Source organism: Lolium perenne, chromosome 3 (assembly GCF_019359855.2).
Source record: "Lolium perenne isolate Kyuss_39 chromosome 3, Kyuss_2.0, whole genome shotgun sequence".
In the NCBI taxonomy this organism is placed as follows: domain Eukaryota; kingdom Viridiplantae; phylum Streptophyta; class Magnoliopsida; order Poales; family Poaceae; genus Lolium; species Lolium perenne.
In genome coordinates, this window is record NC_067246.2 from 121,370,678 (window position 1) to 121,383,301 (window position 12,624).

The window sequence follows — 12,624 nt, forward strand, 5'->3', positions numbered from 1 at the left end:
GGGATCCCTTGAGTTGTTTCTCTTGATGTTGTCCTCCTTGGCCTTGGAAGGATCAATCCAAAAGGTGTTTGCATGGAACGCCATGTGGTCATGGTAGTGGTGTTCCAAGTCTTCCGGATAGGTCATGCTCCAAGATGCCCTATAAGATTCTTGAGGAATCACTTCTTGCACGGGGTTTACCACCAAGGCAAGGTTGGACCCTTTTGTCATCCCAATGGCACGATTGCGGGAATCATGAGAGTTTTTCTCAAGCACCTTGAGAGCTTGCATCTCGTGCACGGCTTGCTGAGAGGTGAGAGAGGCATAGCATTCTCTTCCGACAAGAGTCTTGACATCAATAGGCTCAAACGGCATCATGCACTCAATGTACTTCTCCTTGATCCAAGAGTCATTAATGTGAGCGGCTCCAACATTCCGGAAGGAGTCGGCAACGGTGAGAAGTCTTCCATACATGTCTTCATGATCTTGATCCGGTAGCCTCATGAATCCTTCGGCTTTATTCCGAAGAGCATTATACTTGTTCCTTCTTGTGCTCTCACTTCCAATGCAACTCGCGGCCAAACCATCCCAAGCATCCTTGGCGGTGGTGAAATGCCGAACACGAGACAACTCCTTTGTCCCCACAGCAGTTTGAATCATGTGCAAGGCGGTGTTGTTGAGTTGACTATCAACCGCTTCTCTTCTAGTCAACTTGTCGGGGTTGTAAGGCTTGAAGCCTTCCACGATGATTCTCCAAAGCTCATTGGAGGCACTGCGAACATGAGAGCTAAACTCAAATTGCCAAGTATCGTAATCATTAACGGAAAACTTAGGTGGGTCGCCCCGGATGTTTATATGAGGATGGGGAATCGGTATATCGGGAGATAGAAAAGGTGGAGGTACTTGATTGTAGCTCTCACTTCCACTAGTTCCCTTGGGAGATGCAATGGGGGGTTTGATAGTGTTTAAGTTATCACCATCCTCGGGTGTGGTAGCGGAAGGTAATACCGAAGTATCACCCTCTACTACCGCATCCGTGACATTAATCTCTATGGTGGGAGCCACGGGACGGGGAGGAGTCAAAAGCTCGGAAATCATTTTTCTCATGCTTTCCATTTGAGCATCCATGGATGACTTCAACGAATTGATATCATCCATGGTGACCGACCTAGCCTCCCCTTCCGAAGGTCCATCGTCCGGCATACTCTTAGGCGGTTAAGCCCGAAATAAGAGACGAGGCTCTGATACCAATTGAAAGAATCGTATGCCGCACCTAGAGGGGGGGTGATGTCTACGCCCCCTCCTTTTCCTGTAGACAGTGTTGGGCCTCCAAGAGCAGAGGTTTGTAGAACAGCAGCAAGTTTGCCTTAAGTGGATCACCCAAGGTTTATCGATCTCAGGGAGGAAGAGGTCAAAGATATCCCTCTCATGCAACCCTGCAACCACAAAGCAAGAAGTCTCTTGTGTCCCCAACACACCTAATAGGTGCACTAGTTTGGCGAAGAGATAGTGAAATACAGGTGGTATGAATAAGTAGTAGCAACGGCACCAGAAAAGTGCTTTGCCCAGGACAGTAAACAAGCAGTAGTAACGCATCAGTAGTAACACAGTAAAACAGTAAACAAGCAGCGATAGCAGTATTTAGGAACAAGGCCTAGGGATCATACTTTCACTAGTGGACACTCTCAACTTTGATCACATAACAGAATAGATAAATGCATACTCTACACTCTCTTGTTGGATGATGAACACCATTGCGTAGGATTACACGAACCCTCAATGTCGGAGTTAACAAGCTCCACAATTCAATGTTCATATTTAAATAACCTTAGAGTGCATTAAAGATCAACACGACTAAACCAAGTACTAACATAGCATGCACACTGTCACCTTCACACTATGTAGGAGGAATAGATCACATCAATACCATCATAGCAATAGTTAACTTCATAATCTACAAGAGATCATAATCATAGCCTACGCCAATGTAACGGCCCCGGGTAGTACCCCTAATAGAATTGTTTGTTCCTTCTTGTGCATCATCATGGCATCATGCATCATATCATCCATGTTTTACAAATAAAGTTATTTTATAAAACCCAAATAATTTTGTTTTCCTCTCCTATGGTTTAATAAAACCCTCCCTCGCTCTTTTGTTCTTTAACAAACCGAAACAATAATATTTGTAATAATTTAGACAAACTAGACTTAAATAAAATTAAAATGTGGTTTTGAAACTGCTTTGCAACATTCCAGTTTTTTTTATAGCCTCACTTCATCTATTCTATTCTGCTTCTATCTATCTCTTGGTACCTTTCTTGTTTGATATCCTTGCAATTACTTCATTTTATGGCCAGCTCTGATATCCCTTCCTGAAGCAACGTTTTGGTGATCCATTCTTCTTTTTTTTTTATCTCATCGCTGGCAGCAATACACTTTCATCATTTTTTCGTTTTCTTCCACCTACACCTACACGCAAGGAGCGTGAGCTCCCTGTCAACATCAGCCTCTCAACCACTCCCCTCTCCCCTCCTGTTTTCCCTACCTCAGCCTCAGATCAAACCCTAGCCCTCTCCATCTTTCCCTCCTCCCGCCGCCACTCCTTCTCTGTTTCCATCCCCGTCTTCCAAGCCAAACCAGAGCAAGAGGAGTACAGAAAATTCAGTTAAAGATTCAGTTAACAAGAAGCTCCGGTGAAGAAAATCGACAAGCACCTCCGTTCCTGCACCGCCTTCGATTCCGGCCTCCTCGAGCATGTCCTCGTTATCCTGGTGAGCCAGCGCCCATTCTGGTCCCCTCTCCTTGGTTGTTATCCCCTCTCAATCGCTCCGACGACGTGGCCGTCGTCTTCTCCGTCGCAGGTGGCCGCCGCCAGAGCTGCTCCGGTGGTTCAGGCCCTCGCTCCGCCGCTTCCTGATTCAGCACCACGAGGCGCGACGCGCAAGCCCTTTGTCCCGTCCTGGTTCGTCCTCCTTCGACAAGGCCATCCTCGACCTGGGCGTCTCCGCACGTTCTCTTCTTCCTCCCGACGCCGTCGACTTCTCCGAGCTCGTCTCCGACCCATGGTGAGCATACACGTCCACTTTCGTCTTCTCTGCTCGTTTTCAATCACAGCACGCCCAGAAACTCCTGATGTTGGTCGCCGTCGTCAACCTTCTGTCCGCTGCGTGCGTCGTCGTCAGTTTCGCCCGCTCATGTTCACAACAGCAGTTCAGCTGATCGGTTCACTGTCCTCTGTTTTGTCGATTTGGAGATCAACCCTCAACGCCATACAAGTGCCATCCTTTTCGTTTGTACTATATCGCAGCAGCCTTCCGTCTCACTATTCAAAATCATGCACGTACCAATCCTAGACAAGATCTGATGCCAATCTAGTTGTCTCGTTCCTTGCTCCACTACCCAGCATCTAAATTGTAATCCTGGCAGAACATATTCCACCCCTTTTGTTATCTGTTATCGATGCATAGTCTTGTCCTTGATTCCAAGTCGCTGCATCTGAACCAAACCAGAGTTCACTCCCCGCTGCTCCTTCCTTGTGCCATGCGCGCGACAGCGCCCAGCCGCGCCGTGCCTTTGCTCTGGTCCCTGGTAAGCATTTGATCGCTAGCTATTCTGCTAGTTGCTCTCCACACACATCAATCAGCTGCACCACACGAGCAGCTCAAGGCCTGTTTTCCTGGTGGCCGTTGCCGATCCATCTCTTCGCGTCGCCACCGTTTCCATCTCTTCGCGTCGCCACCGTTTCCTGCTATTTGTTCAGTTTCGTCAGGTTCGCAGTGAACCGCGTAGCTCCAACTCTTGGTCAGATCCTCGACCTGGGTTGTTTCAAAAGTTCCCAGGCCTCCCCTATGATCATGAATCTGAGCAGTAGCCCTTGGCCTACTGGCTCGTTTATCTACTTGATCGTTCTGGAGATCAAGTTCTGCTAGCTGCAATTAAATCCCCCTTTCACTGTGTTTTTCTTCAGATCTCGTGCCTGTACATGCATCAAAACGTCCAGGGAAGCCATCTTGATCGATATCAGCACTCAGTCCACTCACAATGAAACAATCAGGCTACTAGGGATCGATCCCCAGGACGCCCATCTTCTTGCCCATCATCTCTATGCTAACCTGCTCTTTTTTTCCCTTTTTGCAAACCTTGTTTATTCATAACTCTTGTTTTATAAATTCAATTACTGCAAACTATATGACTTTTCTATCAGCACAGTGTGTACAAAAATATTATGCCATCCGTGCTTGTTGTTGCCTCATGCATCATATAAATTCGTGATAGTTTGCATTATCACCTAATATGGAACATATGGAATATGTGGGATATTATATATATGTTGTCCCGGTTCCATTTAACTTTGAAGTAGCTCACCCCTACCATGTTATGCCATGCTATTCATGTCGTGGTATCGTCACGGCATATGCCATAGGGTGGCTAATCGAAGTGGTTCCTAAGGGATCTCACGGCGGTATCCGGAAGCGGGTATGGGCACGAGCGACACGGCGACGTACCCAGGTTCGAGGCCCTCCGGTGGAGGTAAAACCTCTACTCCTGCTATGAGTGTATATGATGATCACACAGTACAGTGGTGCTCCTAGAGCTGTGTCCGGCTGGCCCTGGGAGGCTAAGGGAGACGATGGTCTCTCTCACAGGGCAGCTCTGTAGGTAGGTGAAAGCAATAAATGATCGATCCCCTGCACGAGAGGGGGTAGTGCGGCTTATATAGGCACCGGCACTTTACATATAAGACCCTATAGTTTACGGGCCGGCTTGGCCGGCTCCGGCTTCCGCTCCTTCCCGAGGCGGTGACGTCAGGAGTGGTTGAGCATCGTGGCCTGTCCCATCCGGCTGCCACGGTCAGCGGTATGGAGGAGGTGTCCCTGTCGCCGGGCCACCATCGTAGCGCACGGATCGTCGTAAGCCCCGACGGCCTGTCCGGCGCGTGGCACTATTGCTCCACAAAGCTGCCCCCGCACTTTACGGAAGATGGAGTCAGCGTGGACTTTGGGAACCCGGATCACCAACCCGGTTCCTTCCAGTGCAAGACTCGCCAGCCTCGAGTCGGTCTGAGGTACAAACCCCAGTCGGATATGGCTTGTAGAAGCCGGCCCAGCTACAGCATTGGTGGCCGCAGCCAGGCCGACTAGGACCTAGAGCCAACCGGCTTCCGGACCAGCCGGCCACGGCGCCAGCCGGCTGCTCCTCAGCCGGCCTTTGCCGCGAGCCGGCTAGTGGTTAGCCGGCTGCTCCGCGTCCATTGCCCTATCCGGGGTCTTCCCCCCGACAATTCAACCCTTAACTTTGCCGATAGAAAATGCAACTCCAACCTAATTTGCTTGTTCGGGTTCCGACTCCGATTAATTGGATAAGTTGCATCGCATCATAATTGTCATGTCATGCATATCATCTTGATCATGCTGATTCTTCTTCCGTAGTAGTAAGATTTGCATGCGTTATGTGTTCCAGCATTCGCTTCTTCCCGGATAGGATCACGGAGTGGTGATGTGAGATACGATGAGTTCTCCGACAAGTTCTCCTGCAGCTTTTCACAGGCGAGCCCACCCCTTCACCTATTTTACTTTTACATGCTCTTTTGATCTATTGCTATCCCTATGTTGCGATTCTGTTGTGTCACGTGTCCTATTCCACCTGTTACCCTATATGATCCGAGATACACCTCCTTGCCCTACCTGATGTTTGTTGTTTGCCAGCTTTGCGAGTCGTAGGCGAGTTTAGGGTCTTGTTGATATCTCGAGATGTTCGGGATATCTTGTTGGGAGGTTATCACATGCTATATCATTTGTTGGAGATAATCACACTTTACTTTATTGTTAACAACTAAAATTGTAAGCAGAGGCATCTGTGAGCCCCTTTGCGAAAGCATCGGAACTTTGACTTGCTAATGTCCCCTAGGACCCGAGTTCTTGTTATCTGTTCCGAGATTGAGCGCTCTACCCGTACGTGGGGGAATGGGACCCCCATCACTCACTACCTTTCCTCGAGTCTGTTTATTGGGAGCCACAACCTTGGTTTTATTTGCTCATATGCACGATATGCACGATTTACTTCATGTTGCCTTCGGGTGTTTATATTCTGTACTGTACTCATATTGCGTGCCGACTTATCCTTGGCCGGTCGTTAGTGCCCGCCTTGGACGCCATCGCAACCTCTGGGTCCGTATCGGAGTACGGCCGAACTTCGTCACGGGTAGCTTAGTTGGGTGGCTCCCATTAAACTTTCTCTTGCATTGGGAACGGTCTTGATGTGAGACTCCACCTGTAGTAAGTGGGTTCGAGCATGCGTATGGTTACATTTGGGCAATCCCTGCAGGGTGTACATCTTATCGATAAGCCGTGTCCGCGGTTATGGACGACTTGGAATTGTATAGCTTGATCATAGAACAACTTACACCTTATTTCCTGTTGTTAATAATTTGCTAATAAAACTCTTTCAAAAGTGTGTGTGCCTTTGCAATACCTCTTGGCGAAGGGGGATCGCATCGGCTGTGTTATGTTTGCAGAGTATAGAACTGCTAGATTATGCGCTCTCTCACCTTTTCTAATAGACGAATGTTGTAGCGTGTCTCTATTGGTTAGTTGCTTTGCTGCCGCTAAACTCCACATATAGCCGGGTGAAGTTTATACCGCCCACCAGCGAGCATAGCTGGTCTTGTCTCGCAAGTACGTGCCATTGGTACTTACCCTCGCCTTCCTTTCTTTTTGTCTCCTCCCCCTTTTGTCGGCAACCGATGGCCCGACTTTGACAGGTACGAGATGATGACGTTAGCAAGGTTACCCTTCCGGCTTGGCCTGGGCAGGGTTATGGACGCCACTGGTTATCTTCAGGACTCTTACTCCAATTTGTATCTTGTCCATACTCGGACGTATTCGATCTTCTGTATGATTTGGATCTTTGTATTGTATATTTGTATCTTGACTCGTTGGAGTCGTTGTTGTAATATATGTATCTTGTGGGGTCTATTGTAATCCTGTTGTAATGTTACCGCTCGTGTCAATTCCTCTGGCATCACGTGTGTGATTCGTCGCGCACGTCGTGTCGGAGGGCGTCTCTGAATCGATATCATGCGGATTTCGGCGGCTTCGCTGGGATCCTCATGGTACCGGTTTCGGGGCGTCACAAGTTGGTATCAGAGCCCAGGTTGACGGTACCCCACTAGTCCTGCCTGTAGGATAACCTTGCCAACGGTCGTTAAGTTTAGCGTGTCAAAACTATTTTCTGAAAATTCGTTGGATTGATCTGATTAGCTCTGATTTTTCTTCTTATCCCTATTCTTTCTCTTCTTACCTATGCGAGTTTTGAATCCTCTCTCTTATCTGGGTTTTCTGAGTCATAGGTTTCTACGCGGGTTGGACGATCTTTGCCCCTCACCTATTAGGTCCGATCTTCGGAGGATCCCGACAGAAGTGCATCATCAACAGCGGAACAACGACTTCTTGTTAGTGGTGACGCTGATCTACGTGGAGCAAGAATTCTTGTTAGTGGTGTCGAGAAGATCAACACTTCGCCAGAAGAAGGTTCCACCTCGAGGTCGGGTGATTGTCAACATGGTACAAGAAGACTCGATAGTTTAACCAACTCCCCCTTGGCTTGACGTGGAACCTCGGGGCGAGGTTCCTTGTTAGTGGTGTCGATTGTAACGGCCCCGGGTAGTACCCCTAATAGAATTGTTTGTTCCTTCTTGTGCATCATCATGGCATCATGCATCATATCATCCATGTTTTACAAATAAAGTTATTTTATAAAACCCAAATAATTTTGTTTTCCTCTCCTATGGTTTAATAAAACCCTCCCTCGCTCTTTTGTTCTTTAACAAACCGAAACAATAATATTTGTAATAATTTAGACAAACTAGACTTAAATAAAATTAAAATGTGGTTTTGAAACTGCTTTGCAACATTCCAGTTTTTTTTATAGCCTCACTTCATCTATTCTATTCTGCTTCTATCTATCTCTTGGTACCTTTCTTGTTTGATATCCTTGCAATTACTTCATTTTATGGCCAGCTCTGATATCCCTTCCTGAAGCAACGTTTTGGTGATCCATTCTTCTTTTTTTTTTATCTCATCGCTGGCAGCAATACACTTTCATCATTTTTTCGTTTTCTTCCACCTACACCTACACGCAAGGAGCGTGAGCTCCCTGTCAACATCAGCCTCTCAACCACTCCCCTCTCCCCTCCTGTTTTCCCTACCTCAGCCTCAGATCAAACCCTAGCCCTCTCCATCTTTCCCTCCTCCCGCCGCCACTCCTTCTCTGTTTCCATCCCCGTCTTCCAAGCCAAACCAGAGCAAGAGGAGTACAGAAAATTCAGTTAAAGATTCAGTTAACAAGAAGCTCCGGTGAAGAAAATCGACAAGCACCTCCGTTCCTGCACCGCCTTCGATTCCGGCCTCCTCGAGCATGTCCTCGTTATCCTGGTGAGCCAGCGCCCATTCTGGTCCCCTCTCCTTGGTTGTTATCCCCTCTCAATCGCTCCGACGACGTGGCCGTCGTCTTCTCCGTCGCAGGTGGCCGCCGCCAGAGCTGCTCCGGTGGTTCAGGCCCTCGCTCCGCCGCTTCCTGATTCAGCACCACGAGGCGCGACGCGCAAGCCCTTTGTCCCGTCCTGGTTCGTCCTCCTTCGACAAGGCCATCCTCGACCTGGGCGTCTCCGCACGTTCTCTTCTTCCTCCCGACGCCGTCGACTTCTCCGAGCTCGTCTCCGACCCATGGTGAGCATACACGTCCACTTTCGTCTTCTCTGCTCGTTTTCAATCACAGCACGCCCAGAAACTCCTGATGTTGGTCGCCGTCGTCAACCTTCTGTCCGCTGCGTGCGTCGTCGTCAGTTTCGCCCGCTCATGTTCACAACAGCAGTTCAGCTGATCGGTTCACTGTCCTCTGTTTTGTCGATTTGGAGATCAACCCTCAACGCCATACAAGTGCCATCCTTTTCGTTTGTACTATATCGCAGCAGCCTTCCGTCTCACTATTCAAAATCATGCACGTACCAATCCTAGACAAGATCTGATGCCAATCTAGTTGTCTCGTTCCTTGCTCCACTACCCAGCATCCAAATTGTAATCCTGGCAGAACATATTCCACCCCTTTTGTTATCTGTTATCGATGCATAGTCTTGTCCTTGATTCCAAGTCGCTGCATCTGAACCAAACCAGAGTTCACTCCCCGCTGCTCCTTCCTTGTGCCATGCGCGCGACAGCGCCCAGCCGCGCCGTGCCTTTGCTCTGGTCCCTGGTAAGCGTTTGATCGCTAGCTATTCTGCTAGTTGCTCTCCACACACATCAATCAGCTGCACCACACGAGCAGCTCAAGGCCTGTTTTCCTGGTGGCCGTTGCCGATCCATCTCTTCGCGTCGCCACCGTTTCCATCTCTTCGCGTCGCCACCGTTTCCTGCTATTTGTTCAGTTTCGTCAGGTTCGCAGTGAACCGCGTAGCTCCAACTCTTGGTCAGATCCTCGACCTGGGTTGTTTCAAAAGTTCCCAGGCCTCCCCTATGATCATGAATCTGAGCAGTAGCCCTTGGCCTACTGGCTCGTTTATCTACTTGATCGTTCTGGAGATCAAGTTCTGCTAGCTGCAATTAAATCCCCCTTTCACTGTGTTTTTCTTCAGATCTCGTGCCTGTACATGCATCAAAACGTCCAGGGAAGCCATCTTGATCGATATCAGCACTCAGTCCACTCACAATGAAACAATCAGGCTACTAGGGATCGATCCCCAGGACGCCCATCTTCTTGCCCATCATCTCTATGCTAACCTGCTCTTTTTTTCCCTTTTTGCAAACCTTGTTTATTCATAACTCTTGTTTTATAAATTCAATTACTGCAAACTATATGACTTTTCTATCAGCACAGTGTGTACAAAAATATTATGCCATCCGTGCTTGCTGTTGCCTCATGCATCATATAAATTCGTGATAGTTTGCATTATCACCTAATATGGAACATATGGAATATGTGGGATATTATATATATGTTGTCCCGGTTCCATTTAACTTTGAAGTAGCTCACCCCTACCATGTTATGCCATGCTATTCAACCCTTAACTTTGCCGATAGAAAATGCAACTCCAACCTAATTTGCTTGTTCGGGTTCCGACTCCGATTAATTGGATAAGTTGCATCGCATCATAATTGTCATGTCATGCATATCATCTTGATCATGCTGATTCTTCTTCCGTAGTAGTAAGATTTGCATGCGTTGTGTGTTCCAGCATTCGCTTCTTCCCGGATAGGATCACGGAGTGGTGATGTGAGATACGATGAGTTCTCCGACAAGTTCTCCTGCAGCTTTTCACAGGCGAGCCCACCCCTTCACCTATTTTACTTTTACATGCTCTTTTGATCTATTGCTATCCCTATGTTGCGATTCTGTTGTGTCACGTGTCCTATTCCACCTGTTACCCTATATGATCCGAGATACACCTCCTTGCCCTACCTGATGTTTGTTGTTTGCTAGCTTTGCGAGTCGTAGGCGAGTTTAGGGTCTTGTTGATATCTCGAGATGTTCGGGATATCTTGTTGGGAGGTTATCACATGCTATATCATTTGTTGGAGATAATCACACTTTACTTTATTGTTAACAACTAAAATTGTAAGCAGAGGCATCTGTGAGCCCCTTTGCGAAAGCATCGGAACTTTGACTTGCTAATGTCCCCTAGGACCCGAGTTCTTGTTATCTGTTCCGAGATTGAGCGCTCTACCCGTACGTGGGGGAATGGGACCCCCATCACTCACTACCTTTCCTCGAGTCTGTTTATTGGGAGCCACAACCTTGGTTTTATTTGCTCATATGCACGATATGCACGATTTACTTCCTGTTGCCTTCGGGTGTTTATATTCTGTACTGTACTCATATTGCGTGCCGACTTATCCTTGGCCGGTCGTTAGTGCCCGCCTTGGACGCCATCGCAACCTCTGGGTCCGTATCGGAGTACGGCCGAACTTCGTCACGGGTAGCTTAGTTGGGTGGCTCCCATTAAACTTTCTCTTGCATTGGGAACGGTCTTGATGTGAGACTCCACCTGTAGTAAGTGGGTTCGAGCATGCGTATGGTTACATTTGGGCAACCCCTGCAAGGTGTACATCTTATCGATAAGCCGTGTCCGCGGTTATGGACGACTTGGAATTGTATAGCTTGATCATAGAACAACTTACACCTTATTTCCTGTTGTTAATAATTTGCTAATAAAACTCTTTCAAAAGTGTGTGTGCCTTTGCAATACCTCTTGGCGAAGGGGGATCGCATCGGCTGTGTTATGTTTGCAGAGTATAGAACTGCTAGATTATGCGCTCTCTCACCTTTTCTAATAGACGAATGTTGTAGCGTGTCTCTATTGGTTAGTTGCTTTGCTGCCGCTAAACTCCACATATAGCCGGGTGAAGTTTATACCGCCCACCAGCGAGCATAGCTGGTCTTGTCTCGCAAGTACGTGCCATTGGTACTTACCCTCGCCTTCCTTTCTTTTTGTCTCCTCCCCCTTTTGTCGGCAACCGATGGCCCGACTTTGACAGGTACGAGATGATGACGTTAGCAAGGTTACCCTTCCGGCTTGGCCTGGGCAGGGTTATGGACGCCACTGGTTATCTTCAGGACTCTTACTCCAATTTGTATCTTGTCCGTACTCGGACGTATTCGATCTTCTGTATGATTTGGATCTTTGTATTGTATATTTGTATCTTGACTCGTTGGAGTCGTTGTTGTAATATATGTATCTTGTGGGGTCTATTGTAATCCTGTTGTAATGTTACCGCTCGTGTCAATTCCTCTGGCATCACGTGTGTGATTCGTCGCGCACGTCGTGTCGGAGGGCGTCTCTGAATCGATATCATGCGGATTTCGGCGGCTTCGCTGGGATCCTCATGGTACCGGTTTCGGGGCGTCACAGCCAAGTACTAACACGGATGCACACACTGTCACCATTACACCGTGCAGGAGGAATAAAACTACTTTAATAACATCACTAGAGTAGCACATAGATAAATTGTGATACAAAACACATTGCAATCATAAAGAGATATAAATAAGCACTTCACTATGCCATTCATAACAGTGAATAAGTATTCTGTGAAATATAGCCTAAGAGACCCACACGGTGCACACACTGTCACCTTTACACACGTGGGACAAGGAGTCTCCGGAGATCACATAAGTAAAATTCACTTGACTAGCATAACGACATCTAGATTACAAGCATCATCATATGAATCTCAATCATGTAAGCAGCTCATGAGATTATTGTATTGAAGTACATAGGAGAGAGATGAACCACATAGCTACCGGTACAGCCCCGAGCCTCGATGGAGAACTACTCCCTCCTCATGGGAGACAGCAGCGTTGATGAAGATGGCGTTGGTGTCGATGGAGAGGCCTTCCGGGGGCACTTCCCCGTCCCGGCGGCGTGCCGGAACAGAGACTCCTGTCCCCCAGATCTTGGCTTCGCGATGGCGGCGGCTTTGGATGGTTTCTCGTACCGTGGCTTTTCCGTCTCGAAGATTTAGGTCGAGGAGGCTTAAATAGGCGAAGAGGCGGCGTCAGAAGGTCAACGGGGCGACGACACCATAGGGGGGCGCGGGCCCCCCCTTGGCCGCGCCGGCCTATGGTCTGGTGGGCCTGTGGCCCCCCTCTGGC

At 48.2% G+C, this 12,624-nt stretch overlaps 1 long non-coding RNA gene across 1 annotated transcript; it reads left to right on the forward strand.

The window, feature by feature from the left end:
- The first annotated feature begins 2,004 nt into the window (after window positions 1-2,004).
- LOC127342248 (uncharacterized) lies at window positions 2,005-11,743 on the forward strand. Its single transcript, XR_011755331.1, has 7 exons — window positions 2,005-2,750; window positions 2,841-3,044; window positions 5,440-5,525; window positions 6,740-8,411; window positions 8,502-8,705; window positions 10,208-10,293; window positions 11,508-11,743. It is a non-coding gene; the product is annotated as an uncharacterized lncRNA (long non-coding RNA).
- Window positions 11,744-12,624: the final 881 nt, after the last annotated feature.